This window comes from Rutidosis leptorrhynchoides, chromosome 6 (genome assembly GCF_046630445.1).
Source record: "Rutidosis leptorrhynchoides isolate AG116_Rl617_1_P2 chromosome 6, CSIRO_AGI_Rlap_v1, whole genome shotgun sequence".
Classification (NCBI taxonomy): Eukaryota; Viridiplantae; Streptophyta; class Magnoliopsida; order Asterales; family Asteraceae; genus Rutidosis; species Rutidosis leptorrhynchoides.
Genome location: NC_092338.1, coordinates 147,192,651 through 147,214,190, shown reverse-complemented (window position 1 = coordinate 147,214,190; position 21,540 = coordinate 147,192,651).

The following is a 21,540-nucleotide window of genomic DNA, read 5'->3' as shown; positions in this document are numbered from 1 at the left end:
TTATTAATAAATAAATTATATTATTTACTCTAATAAATCTTTTAAAAATATTTAAAAATATAAAACGACGATATTTAAACTATATATTAATCATGTATAAATTTTTGGAAATTATTTTGAGTCAAATTTACTTTTGTTGACTTTTGCATATTAGTCTCGAGCATTAGGATTGTGGTACACTATGACTTGACCTAATTTGTTAGACAAATATTGACCAACACATAAATATATATAATTAATTTAGGTTCGTGAATCCGAGGCCAACCTTGCACTTGTTCAATGACGTTATATGTATTTTTACTAAGAAATACAGTATGGTGAGTTTCATTTGCCTTTTTACCCTTTATATTTTTGGGACTGAGAATACATGCGCTTTTATAAATGTTTGACGAAATAGACACAAGTAATTGAAACTACATTCTATGGCTGAATTATCGAAATCGAATATGCCCCTTTTTATTAAAGTCTGGTAATCTAAGAATTAGGGAACAGACACCCTAATTGACGTGAATCCTAAAGATAGATCTATTGGGCCTAACAAACCCCATTCAAAGTACCGGATGCTTTAGTACTTCGAAATTTATATCATGTCCGAAGGAGGATCCCGGAATGATAGGGGATATTCTTATATGTATCTAGTTAATGTCGGTTACCAGGTGTTCACCATATGAATGATTATTTTTGTCTCTATGCATGGGACGTATATTTATGAGAACTGGAATTGAAATTCTTGTGGTCTATTAAAATGATGGAAATAAATGATTATGATAAACTAATGAACTCACCAACCTTTTGGTTGACACTTTAAAGCATGTTTATTCTCAGGTGTTAAAGAAATCTTCCGCTGTGCATTTGCTCATTTTAAAGATATTACTTGGAGTCTTTCATAGCATATTTCGAAGAACGTTGTATTCGAGTCATTGAGTTCATCAAAGATTATTATTAAATCAATTTATAGTTGGATAGTGGATATTATGAAATGGTATGCATGCCTGTCAATTTTCGATGTAAAGAAAGTTTGTCTTTTAAAAACGAATGCAATGTTTGTAAAATGTATCATATAGAGGTCAAATACCTCGCAATGTAATCAACTATTGTGAATCATTTATAATGTATATGAACGGGTCCTTTCAGTTGGTATCAGAGCGGTGGTCTTAGCGAACCAGGTCTGCATTAGTGTGTCTAACTGATAAGTCGATAGGATGCATTAGTGAGTCTGGACTTCGACCGTGTCTGCATGTCAAAAGTTTTGCTTATCATTTTGTGTCGAAAAATAACTACTTATCATCCTCAGAAAATTACCTTCTTATCATTTTTAGTCTAAGACACGTCTTGCTGCATTGATTGCATGAATAGTGTATAGACAAAAATTCATATCTTAGCATATCTGCTAAATCATATCTTATCGTATCTGTTACTTTAAACTTTGCCTGACATATCCCGCAAAGTCCTCCGTAATCTACGAAATCTTTTGATCTATATATATATATATATATATATATATATATATATATATATATATATATATATATATATATATATATATATATATATATATATATATATATATATATATATATATTCTATGTAATTAGAATACCATCCGTTAGCCAAAATCATTTCATATCGAAAAAAGAAAAAAAAATCCTTTATCCAATCGTACGAAATGGAATTCGTCATCAGTTCAAGTCACTCAGATTCCGAGATGGAATCCTATTCAAGCTCCGAAAGTAGTGTGACCGGAATAGATCAACCAATCAGTCATCACCTATTCTGGATAAATTGGGGATGGGTTCGTAGCCTCCTCAATCATTGGAGACAAGAAGAAGGTGATCCCTTCCATCCACCACATTGCCCTCTTGACGAAGAACCTGAAGCACTTACCGGAGAACCTGTCCGAAACACCATTTTCTCGCTCATTTCCAGCATATCTCGTCACGATTATATATTACATCAAATTTTAGATTTTATTTATCCGCTCGTCCGAACCGACAATCACCCCGGTGTAATAGAATAAGTCAACGAGCTTCGCGCTCGGGTAGTGGCTTTGGAGAATATGGTGCAGAGATTACAAACACCAGCAGCAGCATCAGCAGCATAACCAGTACCACCATCATCAATGCCAACAGTACCATTACCACCTCCAACCACAACCGCGTCGTAAACCTCAACTTCACAATCTGTCCCACGAGCATCAACGTCATATGCACCATAGATACCAAGGAGTACCAACAACAATAACTGACGAAGTATTAATTCATAACTTCATTGGAGAAACATTCCGCGGTGATTATGTAATCTCTAAAGTCTTAGAGATTATCTAATCTAGCCCTAACCATAAATCAGTTAAGCGAACCAAAATGATAGAAGGAAGAGTAGAAACCCTGACAAAAATGGTGTGTGATTAACAAGCTAAACTTGCTTTACCAACAGCATCAATAGTACCGTCAGCGTTACCAGCATCGTCAGTACAGTCAACATCCGAATCAACAACACAGATAACATCACAAACTTCATCAGTTCAAGAGTCACTGTGGACATCATTACGAATCAATAACGTGTATATTGTATCAATGAGTTATGACGAATTAACTCATTCCCTCTGAAGAAATTATATGTATATTATATATATATATATATATATATATATATATATATATATATATATATATATATATATTGAAATAAATATTTCCGTGCTAAGCTATTGTATGTGAATCTTAACTACTCGGTTAATTCATATTACAAATATGCAATAATGTACGTCCTTCGGCCGCAACTTAACCAGCGTTAACTACAATCTCTGTCGCAATTCAACAAATTCCAATTCATAATAAATCAAGTATATATTTGATTTTACACTTTCATCATCGATGTACCCGAAACTTTTCAGATAACATCATTCGTACTTTGCGAAATTCACAAGAATTCCACGAACCGAACATCGTACATCAACAAATAACGAAGTATTGATTCATAATTTCAATGTCATTAAAGAAATACTGCGTAAAAGTTATGTACTTTTTAAAGCCTTTAGGGATTATTCAATTCTATTTTCAACCGTAAATCAAATGAGTTTAATTTAACATTAACTCATTAAATCTATGTTACATCTGAAGAAAATATACACATATATATATATTTTCATAAAGACTGTAATAAAATTCTTTTGTACAAAATATTAATTGTGAAATTTTTTTTAACGGGTAGGTAATACCCGAGATATATATAAATTCACAATTAATATGTTACATTCTTCGAATCTGATTCAGCAAATCATCCATTATATTCCCTACTTTCACAACAATATACATTCTTTTATAGAAATCAGAACAACCATACTCATTCAAAATTTAAGTACATATTCTGATTTTGAAATCTCAAAATTCAACTTGAGATATGACCAAAATCATCACTCTTAGATCCTTACATCTTTCACAAGCTATATTTTGACTTCAAAACTGTGTTAGAACATCAAATGTATGTTAACGATTACAATCTGTGTTCAAACCCTTCGAAAATTTCTGAAGACACTTCGAATGATGAGCAATCGAGATGATGATCCAACCACATGTTACCCACAGTTATGTACCCAAAAAACTCTTGAAACCAAAGTAAAAGTTTAAACAACGTATCCGCGTCAGATTCTTTGGCATTTATTAGCAAAAATAACTTTGCGACTCCTATTCAAAGTAGCCAGTTTTGTCACAGATCCAGCAAGTCAACTTCGACTTTTCAGTCAGACTAACCTTATTATAACCTTGAGATATACACCATCGTTACCAGGGAACCTTTTACATTCCACCACATTATTAGCAGATGTACCAACAACTTCATTACCCTTTGACTTTAGCCTCTCCAAAAAGTCATTATAATTATTCATTGAAACCCCATCATTTACTCATTCGCATCTTGTAATGAGAATTGCCATACGAATCATTGGGAATTAGCAATCAGTATTTTGAAATCTCGCAGCATGTCTACGCCAACAGTTATATGTGTATATATAACGTCTATCTTCTGGACTTAATTTGAATGTGAAATTTCTGAAAAGCACTCCGAACTACGAATTGGTTCTCCGAAAAAAAAATATGCTGATGAAGCAGCAAAAACTATAAACGACTTTAAATGGTAAAAGCTGGATGATAATGATGAAGTGTGCTGGCAAAGCGCAAAAAAAGAGAAGTTTTGGAACTGGAAAACGGATTGAGCAAAGTAGGAAGGAGGCTGTGGACAAATTACAAAGACTGAACCTGACTTCAAAGGATCCAAATGATTCAGTACCTGCTGAAGTCATTAATGAATACCTTGCTCCTGACTCTAAACCCTTGCGGACAATATTCTTCATCATCCTTTGATATTATAAATTCTAAAATATCATCATATCTTTCATTATAAATATCCTCCATATTTCTGAAGATATTTTCTTAATTTTTCTTATTTGAAATCATTTACCTCTTCGCGCTATCTGTATTACATCATAAAAGAAACTATTTTAGTTTCTAAATTCTGAAACATTCAAGTTTAAAATAGGAATATTTTGAAGTAGTGTTGGGAACTGAAGCATGAATTAGTATAATATAATGACGCTTGATCAATGTGATTATATTACAGTAAGTCATGCTGAGTTTCTAAATGATACGTGATGATTCACAGATCATAACATCATCATGTGCCATGTTATACGACTCTTGTATTCTATTTAACCTCTAAAATATCAAGAAAATATTTCTTGATGATTCGGCCTTTTCCAAGGTATTCTAGTAATTTGACAAGTCAAGATCATGCCATCACAATTTTCTTCCTAGAACATTAACAATGTTCATTCCGAAATTCATATCTGTGAATTCTGGACCATTACAAGCGGTGCTTAATCGCAAGAAGAAGAAACAAAAGGACAAAACTCCGAAATAGAAATTGGGGTATAAATTGCAGCAAATAAAAGAGAGCATTAACTGTGAATGATAATGATTATAGAAGACAGAAGCAGAGACTTTGAAATATAAGGGAACATATAAACCCAACGACAAACCAGAAATTATAAACCATATATATCGATGCATATAGCAATATAAAGATACGGGAGAACTAGAAACACTATAAACCCAAGAGTATAGTAGAAGTAAATAGATTCTTCTGGCGGTAGATGAAAAAGAAGAATGACCGATATGAAAGTTAGAAGTATATCGAGAATCAGAACTGGATGGAGCATATTGATGAATACTTTAAAATATGAGTTGAGGGGGAAAGAATAGAAGGTGATGAAACATGACTAGGAACTTAGAAATCAACAGATTTAACTCACACAATGGCGAAATAAGTGAATCAAACCCTCTAGTGAATAGGTTAAGTTTTTTTTTTTTTGATTAATTTAGTCAAACCACAACTAAATCAAGTGTGATTAGATCAACACCTAGAGCTATTATTCACCACCTGGGTGATTTGGACTGAGAGAGAATTGGAGGAGCTCACTAGATCTGAGTGTGTGTAACAAATGAGAGGCTTAACCTAAAATGAAGAACATAAGACTTTATATACCCCTGCTGTTGACTCACCTATACGATTCATTCATCACACGTACGAGTTGGCTTCATCAGCCGTACGGGTGATCACTCACTCATGTCTTCTTATTTAGGTTGTAATTATGACTTAGCTCATCATCAACCGTGCGTATGAGCCTGTCAGCCGTACTAGTGAGGCTTCACTCGTACGTCTGACTAAGTCTAACATAGTCAAACATCTAAATCTCATTCCTGCAGTTCCTGTAACCACATACAAACACGGATAGGATAATAACGAGCAATCATGGTGGCGTGTAAATTGTTGTACCTGCAATGGACGTGGGTAGATGTCTATAGACTTACATAAAATGCATCAACAGAAGGTGTGAGTTGTAAGGAAACGAAGGAGGTGAATTTATAAGAAAATCTCCGACAGAACAATTAAAATGGTCGATCGCATTTAAAGCGGATCCTAATTCCCTTGATTACCGGAGAGTCAAATCTTATTAAGAAGATTTTCTTCAAATCCCTTGAAATCTGGGAATCAATCATATCTACGTCAAATGATAAGATGAATCTACACTTACTCATTTCACTCTTCTATGTTAGCTTCATTGGTACTCTTCATATAAATGGATTGTTTATCCAAATTATTCGCTGATGATAAAACTCTAATTTTCAGCCCGTATGCATCATGAAAACATACTTATTATCATTCATGACCATTCCACTCAAATTTCGGGACGAAATTTCTTTAACGGGTAGGTACTGTGACAACCCGGAAATTTCCAACCAAATTTAAACTTTAATCTTTATATGTTTCCGACATGATAAGCAATATTTGTTAAGTTAAATTTCAAGAATTTTAAACTATGTTCATACATTCATTCAACCTCGACCAAGTTTCAACGATTCACGAACCATTAAAAGAATATGATTATATATGTATATGTGTATAAATATTATAACTTGAAACGTAAACAAAATATTAGATTAAATACTTTATATGATTGTATCTATTTCAAAATGTTTATTAATGGAATTAGAAGATAAGATCAAATGATTGAATTATCAGATATATTGAATTATGATTACAAGTCTCTGTTGAAAGGCCCACGTTGATTTGAGAAATCTTTCCATTTTAACAATATTCGGAAAATGGTAAAGTGATTTATAAATAAGAACAAATTGTCAATCATTGAGAACTAGACAAAGGATAGTGGAAGATTGAATCTCATAAAGACTCGATTGATCTATTTAGTTTCAAACGTACAAAAACGTTTTCAGTTTAAAAAGAACTTTATTATTAAAACGTATATAACTTTTATAAATATCTAGAACCACTTTTGACAACTCATTACTTAACTAGTATGATAAAGATAACGATATTTATATTTTTTTATTAAATATATATATAACGAATTAAATTAATATTATATATATTTATACGCGTATTATACGTAAATAGTTTTATACTTTTACTATACTTAAACTCTACCTTTACTTTATTTTTACTTTACTTCAACTTTAATAATTCATACTTTAATAATTCACTTTAATAATTCATACTTTAATAATTCACTTTAATAATTCATACTTTAATAATTCACTTTAATAATTCATACTTTAATAATTCACTTTAATAATTCAAAAATCTATTATAAATAGAATTCAATAGGTTTCATTATTTCATAGAAACTTGAAAATATTTTTCTCTAAACTCTCTCAATCGATTTACATATATATATTTACTCCATATTATTTCAAGATATTATTAGTATACATAAAATATTACGACGGAGTGCTGTCCGAGTGGTTTCAAAATTGTTTTTCGAGTAGGATAGGATTAAGGAAATTATGGGTTATAGCTATGGAGGTGATTGAGTATGGTTCATGGGTATGCTCGTGAGGTCAATATAGTGTTTATCATTTCCGTTGCGTCTACGTACCTTTCCTGCAATATTGAATCTCAATATTGATACGTGAGTACTCATAATTTAACTTTTACATACTAATAGTGTATCCCTGACTAGTGCTCGAGTGTCACGACCCGGAAAATTTCGACTAATTTTAAACCAAACTCTCGATACGATATTGTATTTTCAACACGATAAACAAAGTTTGTAATGTTGAGTCTCAAAAATTTTGAACTATTTCATATATTCATTTGACTTTCGACTGTTCTCAACGATTCACGAACCACTATTTGTAAATAGATATGCATATATATCTGTGTGTGTATATAATAATATGAAATATTATTTATTGTAATTGTTATAATTAATTTTGTAAAATAATAAATTTAATTTACAAAGTATCTATAAATAAAGTATATAGAATATATATATGGGATTTCGAAGTTATGTAGTAAACGACGGCAATGTTCAATTGTCATTGGTTGATAATTAACGAGTTAAAAACGAACTTATGTGATTTTAAAATAAACGACTCTCCGAAAATGAGTTTTATAAATTTTAGGCTTACTAAAAATGTATTTAGGATCTAGTTACTAAATTTTAACACTTTTTATATTTTACCCAAAATCGAGACGGACAGTTGATGTAATTTTTATTTAATAAATTAAGGATCGAATTTTATACCATAATGACTAGAATAAATAAATAAAATTAATTTTAAAATTTGAGATTTTTCGGAGAACCTTTATCCGCCACTAATTAACAACGGAGTGTGAAATAATACCCTAATATTGGATGTCGACACATAAACATCCAAAATATATGGCTGCTACTTGTTAATAATTGTTACTTTTTGATTTTGTTCGTTTTCTAAAGTAATTGGTTATTCAATATGTATTATATTATATATATATTCTATGTTAAGATTCGATTACTGTTCTACTTTTGATTTTAGTTCACCACTAGCACCATATTATATATATAAATATATATGCATTAACGACTTACAGGGATATCTTATTTTGATTTGTGAACTAAACCAAACACCTCTATGATTTTCATTCACCATCTTCCTTATTCTTTCCTTTCTTCCTTTACAGCTACAACAATATATATACATATATACTTGATTTACGCATGACCACCTCAACTTTTGGTAACCCATCATTCGACTACCACAAACCGCCACCACTTCAACTATATTAACCATCACCTTGAGTTCTCTACTTCCTTCTTCTTCGATTAACTACCATCTACGACCCTCATCACAATCAACCATAGCTCGCCACCATCTTATAATCGATCCCCACCAACGAACTACTACAAATACATCGAACCTTTTGCTTTTGTTTTGTTTTACACCAAGATAAAAATTACCTCTTAAACCCGCTACTATATATTAAACATCATGAAACCATCACGAACTCCATTGAATTTGCTGCTGCTATACTCGTGGTCACTACCCCTTAAGTTTATGTTTTCCTGTCGAAACCCAACCGAAAAACCTACACCATCGAGTCACCACCATGATCACCTCAATCATCATAAACCACCACTACAGATCACCGTATAACGCCACACCTACAACTCGCTGCTACAGTTTCGTTTCATCTAATTACTGTTCCTGTTCGAAACCAACACCGACAGCCATCAATCACTGCTACAGCTGGATTATTAAATCGACTACAAGGGTTGCTAACTGCTTGCTATTTCTTTCTCTAATCGGCTAACCCACAAACACAATCACCAATCAACACCACTGTGATGTTACTATTATATATTTATTTATTTATTTTTTTTTTATTTTTTTTTTTTGTACATCGAATACTGAGGAAGGTATTGATAAGCAAGAAAGATGATACCGTGTTGTACAACTACACTATTACGGTTCTTTTTATTTCTTACGTATCCACCAAATAAAGATTGGGTTTTTACAAATCATTTTGGGCCGTAAAATTTTATTAGTAATTGGGCTGAGGGCATTTTTCAGATGGGCCGAACAGAATAGTATACATATAAATTAGTTCACGTTAAATAAAAAAAAAAAAAAAAACGGAAATGGATTAGTGGTTTGCGGTGTTAGCAGATGAGCGAGAGGTTGCGGGTTCGAGTCTCGGCAGTGGCGTTCATTTTTTTGAGCTTTTCTTCAAAGGTTGTAACCCTTTATTTTATTTTTATTAATAGTACTATTATTATTATTATTATTATTATTTATTATTATTATTATTATTATTATTATTATTATTATTATTATTAGAGTTATCATCATAACTAGTATTATTTTTATATGACAAATAAATATTATATACTTATATTAATTATATAAATATTACCTATAACAAATTAATGATTTTTGATATGACACCAATTACAAATATATATATATGGATTAATGTAACTGTATATATAAATATTAAATGTTTTAAAAAAATATATATAAATATATATAACATATAACTGAAGATATCATATGTAAATAAGATATATATTTTAATTAAAATTTAGTTATATAACTACAACACTTAATATATAAGTAGTATATAATTAACAAATGAAATTATGTGATTATATGTTTTAATATATATGTAAATGATATAGGTTCGTGAATCCGAGTCCAACTCTGCATTACTCAGTATCGTCGTATGCACATTCTTACTACAAAATATCGTATCGTGAGTTTCATTTGATCCCTTTTACTCTTTACATTTTTGGGCTGAGAATACATGCAATGCTTTTATAAATGTTTTACGAAATAGGCACAAGTACTTAAAATACATTCTACGTTGGGTTAGAATCAAAAACTCCCCTAGCTTGGTAACTTTAACTATTGGTTAATGAACTGGTAGGCGCGAATCCTAAAGATAGATCTATCGGGTTTTACACCCCCACCCAGATGTTGTTCTAGTCACTACTAAACTAGAAGAATGGGTGTTTAGTACTTCGAGGTTCACGGAACGCACTTGATTCGGTGCACATATTATTATAACTCAGGGGTACACACTCTTGTTAAGGCTAGTTACCGGGTGCCCATAACTTAGAATGCTTTTCATACACTTGCGAGTGTATTATGTTTATAAATATGAAATCTTGTGGTCTATTAAAATAATGGAAATGATTGTTATGATAAACCTATGAACTCACCAACCTTTTGGTTGACACTTTTAAGCATGTTTATTCTCAGGTACAAATTAAGTCTTCCGCTGTGCATTTGCTCATTTTAAGAACATTACTTGAAGTCGATCATCGCAATGGGATCAGATGTTGATGATTTCGTCCAAGTGGATAAGGACGGGTTGTTACATGTGGTATCAGAGCGTTGGTCCTAGTGAACCAGGTCTTGCATTAGTGAGTCCAACTGATAGTTGTTAGGATGCATTAGCGAGTCTGGACTTCGACCTTAGCTGCATATTATAAGTATTGTTTATCAATCCTAGTGGAAAATTACCTGCATATCATTTCTAAGTTTAGATACGACTTCCTGCACTTATTTGATAGATAGTGTACAGATAAATCCATATCTTAGCGTATCTGTTACTGTAGACTTTATCTGACACGTTTCCTTAATTTCCTCCGTAACCTACAGAATCTTCTATACTAAATATAGGTATTCTATGTAATTAGAATATCATCCGATATCCGAAATTCTTTTCATACCGAAAACTCTTTATCTAACCGAGCAAAATGGAACTCACCAACTAGTTCAAGTCCCTCGGATTCCGATATGGAGTCCCACTCCAGCCCCAGAAGTAGCGTCACCAGAATGAATCAATCAATCAGCCATCCCCAATTTATCTGATGATTCGTAGTCGACTTAACCAATGGAGACGCGAAGAAGGTGATCCATTCCATCCACTACATTTCCCTCTTGGCGAAAAACCTGATGCACTTAACGGCGAACCTATTCGAAACACCATCTTCACTCTCATTTCCAGAATATCTCGCAACGATTATATTAAATCTCGAATTCTAAACCTTACCCATCCCCTTGTTCAAACCGCCAATCATCCCGGTGTAATAGAAGAAGTCAACGAGCTTCGCGCCCAAGTAGTGGCTTTGGAGAATATGGTGCAAAACTTACCAGCTTCAGCAGTATCACCGGCACCAACAGTACCACCAACAACCTAAGTTTCAACATCACATACCTCAACATCTCATTCTGTACCTCGAGCCTAATGATCGTTCTACATATCGTTCTATATACTTTATCTTCGTTCAACATATCGTTCTACATCTATTATCTTCGCTTTACGTATCGTTCTACCTCATTAATCTTCGTTCGACATGACGATTATGTAATCTCTAATGTTTTAGAGATCATGTAATCTAGTACTAACGATAAATCAAATGAGTTTAATATCTTATTGACTCGTTAAATCCATAATTACATCTGAAGAAAATATATATGCAATTATATTTTCATAAAGATTGTAATTAATTTGTACAAACTGTTAATGATGAAAATATTTTAACGGGTGGGTAATACTCGAGAAATATTTAGATTGCACATTAATAAGTTACACTGTACACTCTTCAGTTCTAAATCAGCAGTCATTAACAATACTGCTCAAGTCCGCACATATACGTATCCGTTCACTAAAGAACAACTATTCTCATTCAAATTCAATTTCATATTTGGATTTTAACTTCTCAGAATCCAACAAGTGGCATAATGAAGAAAACATTGGACAAAATAAAATTTGTTAGAAACAAACGAATTAACTAATTGAAATTTTGTTAAGATTCCACGCTAACTGTTCCTAGCTAACTGTTCCCAGCTAACTGTTAATTCCGTATTACATTTTAATTATCGCAATTTACATTCTCGCAATTTTATTTATCGTCATTTAATTTCTGTTATTTATTTTATGCACTTTACATACCGTCGGGACACCTGTACACAATACGTCGGATTAATTCTGAGACAATACGTTGTACAACGGGTCATGATATATATTTATTTATTTTACGCACTTTAAATAACGGGACACGTATACAAGGTTTCGACCTATCATATCGACCCATCTATATATATATTTCGGAACAACCATAGACACTCTATATGTGAATGTGAAAGTTGGCTATACAGGGTTGGAGTTGATTCCAAAATATATATAGTTTGAGTTGTGATCAATACTGAGACCGGTACACGGGTCACGATACGTATTAAATAATTATATATTAAATTATATATGAATTCATTGGACTATTGGACAATTTGACTATTGGACTGCTAACTTTGGACAATTAAAATGAATTAAAATACTGATTATAACATATGAAACTAAATAATTCTTCAAGTTTGCCACTTGATTTCATCTTGAACCTCATTTGTACCTCGACAATTACAATCCGCGTTCAAATCTTTTCATGATTCTTGAAAACGCCACGATCGAGAGGATGAACCAGCTGCATTTTATCTACGGAAGAAAAGATGATGCATATAGTTATGCACCTGAAAACACTCAAAACCTTAGTAAATATTTAACACGTATCTGTGCTAGCTCCTTTGGCGTTGTTATTTCCGAAAATAACCTTACAATCCCACTCCCAATTTGTCAAATTTTGTCACTGCTTCATCAAGTCAACTCCGACATTTTATCCGAAACAACCTTATTATAACCTTTATATATATTCGTACTCTTTTATCATTACCGGAGAACCATTCATATTCCACCATACTACCATCAGCATTTAATCATCTCAAAACGCAATTCTCCTGAAAAAACCTCGGTTTGATAACCGATGAATCAGATCCATTAACTTTGAAAATGCTGACGAAGCAGCATGTTGTAGATGGTCTTAATGGCCAAAAGTTGATGATAAAGAAGGAAGTGTTAGGGACGCTCGATAAAAAAAAAAAAAAAAATTTTTTTGAGCTAACCATGAAGGAGACCAAGGACAAATACAAGGACCAAACCTTATATTCAAAGAATCCAGGTAATTCCGGATCCGCCAAAATCTTTAGAGAATATCTTGCTCCGAAGTCATGTTAAAACCTTACGGAAAATTTTCTTCATCAACCTTCGAACTTAGAAATTCCAAAATATCATTATAAATATCTTCAATATTTCTGAAGATATCTTCATATACATATTCGTCCGAAATTATCTATCTTCTCGTGTTATCTATGTTATCTCATAAAAGAAACTGTTTCAGTTTCTATCCTTCTATAAAATTTGAGATTAAATTATGGATGATTTTTGGAGAAGTGTAGGGAATTGAAGCATGAGTTAGTATAATATAATGACGCCGGGCCAACGTGGTTATATTACAGTAAGTCATGCTAAATTTCTAATGAAATGTGATGATGGTTCACAGATCTTACCCTCATCATGTGCCATGTTACACGACTCTTTCATTCTACTTAATCTCTAAGCATATCACGAAATTATTTCCTTGATAATTTTGTTCTTCCGTAATTCCAACAGTTGCTAATAAGTCATGCTATCACATTTTCTTTCTGATTAGAAGATTTCCTTAAATTCCTTGAATTCCGGAAATTCACCATGACTACGTCAGAAGTTAAGACAAAACTTTTCACTCTTTTGTGGTAACTTCACTCCTACGCTTCGTATGATCGAATTGTTTTATCTATATTACTCAATGATGATAAAACTTCATTATCACCTCATATTCATCATAAAAACAATTTTATTGTTAGCCATGACGACCTCACTCAAATTTCGGGGACGAAATTTCTTTAACAGGTGGGTACTGTCACGACCCGGAAAATTTCGACTAATTTTAAACCAAACTCTCGATACGATATTGTATTTTCAACACGATAAACAAAGTTTGTAATGTTGAGTCTCAAAAATTTTGAACTATTTCATATATTCATTTGACTTTCGACTGTTCTCAACGATTCACGAACCACTATTTGTAAATAGATATGCATATATATCTGTGTGTGTATAATAATATGAAATATTATTTATTGTAATTGTTATAATTAATTTTGTAAAATAATAAATTTAATTTACAAAGTATCTATAAATAAAGTATATAGAATATATATATGGGATTTCGAAGTTATGTAGTAAACGACGGCAATGTTCAATTGTCATTGGTTGATAATTAACGAGTTAAAAACGAACTTATGTGATTTTAAAATAAACGACTCTCCGAAAATGAGTTTTATAAATTTTAGGCTTACTAAAAATGTATTTAGGATCTAGTTACTAAATTTTAACACTTTTTATATTTTACCCAAAATCGAGACGGACAGTTGATGTAATTTTTATTTAATAAATTAAGGATCGAATTTTATACCATAATGACTAGAATAAATAAATAAAATTAATTTTAAAATTTGAGATTTTTCGGAGAACCTTTATCCGCCACTAATTAACAACAGAGTGTGAAATAATACCCTAATATTGGATGTCGACACATAAACATCCAAAATATATGGCTGCTACTTGTTAATAATTGTTACTTTTTGATTTTGTTCGTTTTCTAAAGTAATTGGTTATTCAATATGTATTATATTATATATATATTCTATGTTAAGATTCGATTACTGTTCTACTTTTGATTTTAGTTCACCACTAGCACCATATTATATATATAAATATATATGCATTAACGACTTACAGGGATATCTTATTTTGATTTGTGAACTAAACCAAACACCTCTATGATTTTCATTCACCATCTTCCTTATTCTTTCCTTTCTTCCTTTACAGCTACAACAATATATATACATATATACTTGATTTACGCATGACCACCTCAACTTTTGGTAACCCATCATTCGACTACCACAAACCGCCACCACTTCAACTATATTAACCATCACCTTGAGTTCTCTACTTCCTTCTTCTTCGATTAACTACCATCTACGGCCCTCATCACAATCAACCATAGCTCGCCACCATCTTATAATCGATCCCCACCAACGAACTACTACAAATACATCGAACCTTTTGCTTTTGTTTTGTTTTACACCAAGATAAAAATTACCTCTTAAACCCGCTACTATATATTAAACATCATGAAACCATCACGAACTCCATTGAATTTGCTGCTGCTATACTCGTGGTCACTACCCCTTAAGTTTATGTTTTCCTGTCGAAACCCAACAGAAAAACCTACACCATCGAGTCACCACCATGATCACCTCAATCATCATAAACCACCACTACAGATCACCGTATAACGCCACACCTACAACTCGCTGCTACAGTTTCGTTTCATCTAATTACTGTTCCTGTTCGAAACCAACACCGACAGCCATCAATCACTGCTACAGCTGGATTATTAAATCGACTACAAGGGTTGCTAACTGCTTGCTATTTCTTTCTTTAATCGGCTAACCCACAAACACAATCACCAATCAACACCACTGTGATGTTACTATTATATATTTATTTATTTATTTTTTTTTTTATTTTTTTTTTTTGTACATCGAATACTGAGGAAGGTATTGATAAGCAAGAAAGATGATACCGTGTTGTACAACTACACTATTACGGTTCTTTTTATTTCTTACGTATCCACCAAATAAAGATTGGGTTTTTACAAATCATTTTGGGCCGTAAAATTTTATTAGTAATTGGGCTGAGGGCATTTTTCAGATGGGCCGAACAGAATAGTATACATATAAATTAGTTCACGTTAAATAAATAAAAAAAAAAAAACGGAAATGGATTAGTGGTTTGCGGTGTTAGCAGATGAGCGAGAGGTTGCGGGTTCGAGTCTCGGCAGTGGCGTTCATTTTTTTGAGCTTTTCTTCAAAGGTTGTAACCCTTTATTTTATTTTTATTAATAGTACTATTATTATTATTATTATTATTATTATTTATTATTATTATTATTATTATTATTATTATTATTATTATTATTATTATTAGAGTTATCATCATAACTAGTATTATTTTTATATGACAAATAAATATTATATACTTATATTAATTATATAAATATTACCTATAACAAATTAATGATTTTTGATATGACACCAATTACAAATATATATATGGATTAATGTAACTGTATATATAAATATTAAATGTTTTAAAAAAATATATATAAATATATATAACATATAACTGAAGATATCATATGTAAATAAGATATATATTTTAATTAAAATTTAGTTATATAACTACAACACTTCATATATAAGTAGTATATAATTAACAAATGAAATTATGTGATTATATGTTTTAATATATATGTAAATGATATAGGTTCGTGAATCCGAGTCCAACTCTGCATTACTCAGTATCGTCGTACGCACATTCTTACTACAAAATATCGTATCGTGAGTTTCATTTGATCCCTTTTACTCTTTACATTTTTGGGCTGAGAATACATGCAATGCTTTTATAAATGTTTTACGAAATAGGCACAAGTACTTAAAATACATTCTACGTTGGGTTAGAATCAAAAACTCCCCTAGCTTGGTAACTTTAACTATTGGTTAATGAACTGGTAGGCGCGAATCCTAAAGATAGATCTATCGGGTTTTACACCCCCACCCAGATGTTGTTCTAGTCACTACTAAACTAGAAGAACGGGTGTTTAGTACTTCGAGGTTCACGGAACGCACTTGATTCGGTGCACATATTATTATAACTCAGGGGTACACACTCTTGTTAAGGCTAGTTACCGGGTGCCCATAACTTAGAATGCTTTTCATACACTTGCGAGTGTATTATGTTTATAAATATGAAATCTTGTGGTCTATTAAAATAATGGAAATGATTGTTATGATAAACCTATGAACTCACCAACCTTTTGGTTGACACTTTTAAGCATGTTTATTCTCAGGTACAAATTAAGTCTTCCGCTGTGCATTTGCTCATTTTAAGAACATTACTTGAAGTCGATCATCGCAATGGGATCAGATGTTGATGATTTCGTCCAAGTGGATAAGGACGGGTTGTTACATCGAGTATTTAGGATTATGCATACTTGTACTTTTGATATTGCCCTTAGACAGGTTAGGTTGAATCTTGAATTAGTTACACTTGCGGTTGAGATAAGGTATAAGATATGCATGTCCTTAGAAAGCTAGCGAAAAATTAAGAACTTTTCCTTTAGATATCGAATGGTTTCGATGAACGGATTAGAAGTTATAATCAATTGAATTTTCGATATTTTTATTAAAAATGATTATTATTATCGTCGTTTTTATCGTCGTTCTAGTTTTATCTTATTATTATGATTATTATTATCTTTATCAATAAAAGGGATTTATCATTAAAAATTGTTATTTTTTTTATTATTACTATCGTTATTATCGTTAAAGTTATAATTAGTATTATTATTATTATCCAATTATTATTATTATTATTATTATTATTATTATTATTATTATTATTAGTATTATTGTTATTATTATCATTATTAATATATATATCATTATTTAAAAATGGTTATTGTTATTGTTATTATTATTATTACTATATTATCATTAAAATAATTATTAGTATTATCGTTAATAATGTTATAGTAACTATCATTATTAATATTAGTGTAATTAAAACAAATATTTGTAACACCTAATTATTCTGATTACTATTATTATCATTATTATGAACACGATATAAAAGACGATTAAAAGCTATTAAACGAAACGATTAGGAAATAATGAGTAAGAGTATCATGATGAAATTAAAATATTATAAGATATTGATTTAGATAAAATTATCGTTCTTATTATTTTTATCATTACTATTATTATTAAAAGTATCGTTAGTATTAAAACTATTATTTTAACAAAAATTATCATTTTAATAGAAATGTCATTGTTACTATAAAATATCATTATTATTATTATTTTAAATAGAATTATTATTTTAAAGATAATATTAAAAATTATCGTAAATATTAAAGTTATCATAATTAGAATTATCGTTTTATCATAATGTCATCTTAGTAATTATAAATATTGATATTTTTATAATAATAATTATTATTACAAAATAATACAACTTTTACTTACTATCATTATAGATATTATTTTATCAAATAAATATGTGATACAAACATATTTTACTACGTGTAATAACTTACTTTAATAATACCTATCATCTTATCTTTATGATATTAAATGAACCCTATAAATTTTATTACTTAATATATATAAAAGTATATTTTATTATATAAATTTAATATAAAATTTTATTTATTAATAAATAAATTATATTATTTACTCTAATAAATCTTTTAAAAATATTTAAAAATATAAAACGACGATATTTAAACTATATATTAATCATGTATAGATTTTTAGAAATTATTTTGAGTCAAATTTACTTTTGTTGACTTTTGCATATTAGTCTCGAGCATTAGGATTGTGGTACACTATGACTTGACCTAATTTGTTAGACAAATATTGACCAACACATAAATATATATAATTAATTTAGGTTCGTGAATCTGAGGCCAACCTTGCACTTGTTCAATGACGTTATATGTATTTTTACTAAGAAATACAGTATGGTGAGTTTCATTTGCCTTTTTACCCTTTATATTTTTGGGACTGAGAATACATGCGCTTTTATAAATGTTTGACGAAATAGACACAAGTAATTGAAACTACATTCTATGGCTGAATTATCGAAATCGAATATGCCCCTTTTTATTAAAGTCTGGTAATCTAAGAATTAGGGAACAGACACCCTAATTGACGCGAATCCTAAAGATAGATCTATTGGGCCTAACAAACCCCATCCAAAGTACCGGATGCTTTAGTACTTCGAAATTTATATCATGTCCGAAGGAGGATCCCGGAATGATAGGGGATATTCTTATATGTATCTAGTTAATGTCGGTTACCAGGTGTTCACCATATGAATGATTATTTTTGTCTCTATGCATGGGACGTATATTTATGAGAACTGGAATTGAAATTCTTGTGGTCTATTAAAATGATGGAAATAAATGATTATGATAAACTAATGAACTCACCAACCTTTTGGTTGACACTTTAAAGCATGTTTATTCTCAGGTGTTAAAGAAATCTTCCGCTGTGCATTTGCTCATTTTAAAGATATTACTTGGAGTCTTTCATAGCATATTTCGAAGAACGTTGTATTCGAGTCATTGAGTTCATCAAAGATTATTATTAAATCAATTTATAGTTGGATAGTGGATATTATGAAATGGTATGCATGCCTGTCAATTTTCGATGTAAAGAAAGTTTGTCTTTTAAAAACGAATGCAATGTTTGTAAAATGTATCATATAGAGGTCAAATACCTCGCAATGTAATCAACTATTGTGAATCATTTATAATGTATATGAACGGGTCTTTTCACCCGAGACCCTTCGCTCACCGTTAACACTCTAAACCATCTAAGCTACCTTGTTTTTCTGGTATTATAAACAACCTTTATATTTTTAACCCGCCTTATTTTCTTCATCATCTTCCTCGTGATATAATCGATCAGAGATTAATCAACCAACACAACCATTTAAAATTTGATTTTTAGACTTCTTATTGAAACAGAAATAGCTGGTATCGATTGGTTGGATTAATCAGTGAAAGAAAATAAAATAAAAACAGAAGAACATGTCGCTATTTTAAAAAAAAAAAATTCAAACATCAAACTTGAATTTAAGAGCGTTTTAGACTTTGATTCCTACATGAAATAGATCCTAAATCATTCACAGAAGCTATTGGATTCGTCAATTTTACTTGAAACATCACAACGAATCCAAATTTCTCGATGAACACTCGGTTTGACTTTTTGAAAAATAACTTTGACTCTAAAATTAGAAACTGATAGGACAAATTGGACTTTGAAACTTTTCAGATAGTTTGAATGAAGGATTTCTAACAATACTACATTTATAGATTTTAAAATGGAATTCGAATTCGAGGTTTTGGTAAAAATGTGACACGAACAGAGGTTTTAGCTGTTTTCTATCTTTTTCTGTTTTATTTTTTTATTTTTCGAATTGCAGTAAGAAATAATTAAAATTGATAAAGGCAATGAAGTTTAGAATGATTTTCATTCAATAAACAAGAAGTACCCGTTTGTTTTATAGCTGTGAAAGGTTGACAGAATCACAATCAGATAAATAGAAAGAAAGAAAAAAAAAATCAAAGTAGATGTTGAATTTTTAACAAATTCGTACATTTGGCACAGATGATGGATGATAAAACAATTGTTTTATAGCTATGAGGATGTCGACAGAATTTTATCAAACAGACAGGAAATCCCAATTGATATCTATGTATACAGACTTTATTTGATTTTTATAATTTTAATTATTATTAATAATGAATAAATATAAATATATATAAATATATATATATATATATATATATATATATATAATATTCCTTTTAATATTAATAATAATTATAATATATATTATTATTAATTAACAAATATAATGATAATTATTAATAATATTATTAATAATGATATTGTTAATAATAATAACATTAATATTAATAATAATATAAGTTGTATTATAATAATAATTATAACAATTTTCAATAATTTTAGTAATAATAATAATATTAATAACATTATCAATAATGCTAGTAGTTATAGTAATGATAATAATACTTAATGATATTAATAAAGATAATAATAATGTTAGTAACTAATTTAAATGTAGCAAATTTTATATCTATATATTATATTAAAATAATAATATTCATAATACTGATATTAATATTTATTTTAATAATAATGAAAGTAATAATAACAATATTTATATATTAAGTATACTTTAACTTGTAACTACATATATTAATATTACAATTTATTAATTATATCATAACATAGACCCGTAATCATAATCACAGTGTACTTAATAATTCAATCATTTGATATTATCTTTTAATTCCGTCGATAAACATATTTTGAAACAATTTGAAAAGTGTTATATACTTAATACTTTGTTAACGTTTTCAATTAATATGACTATATATTATCTATACATATCGATGTACACATAATTGTTCGTGAATCGTCGAGCATAGTCAAAAGGGTAATTGATTACATGAATAAAATTCTAAAACTTTCGAGACTCGACAATATAGAGACTCGACAATATAGACTTTGCTTATCGTGTCAGAATCATAATAAGATTCAAGTTTAAATTTGGTCAGAAATTCTCGGGTCGTCACATAGGAGGCACTGAAATTACGGG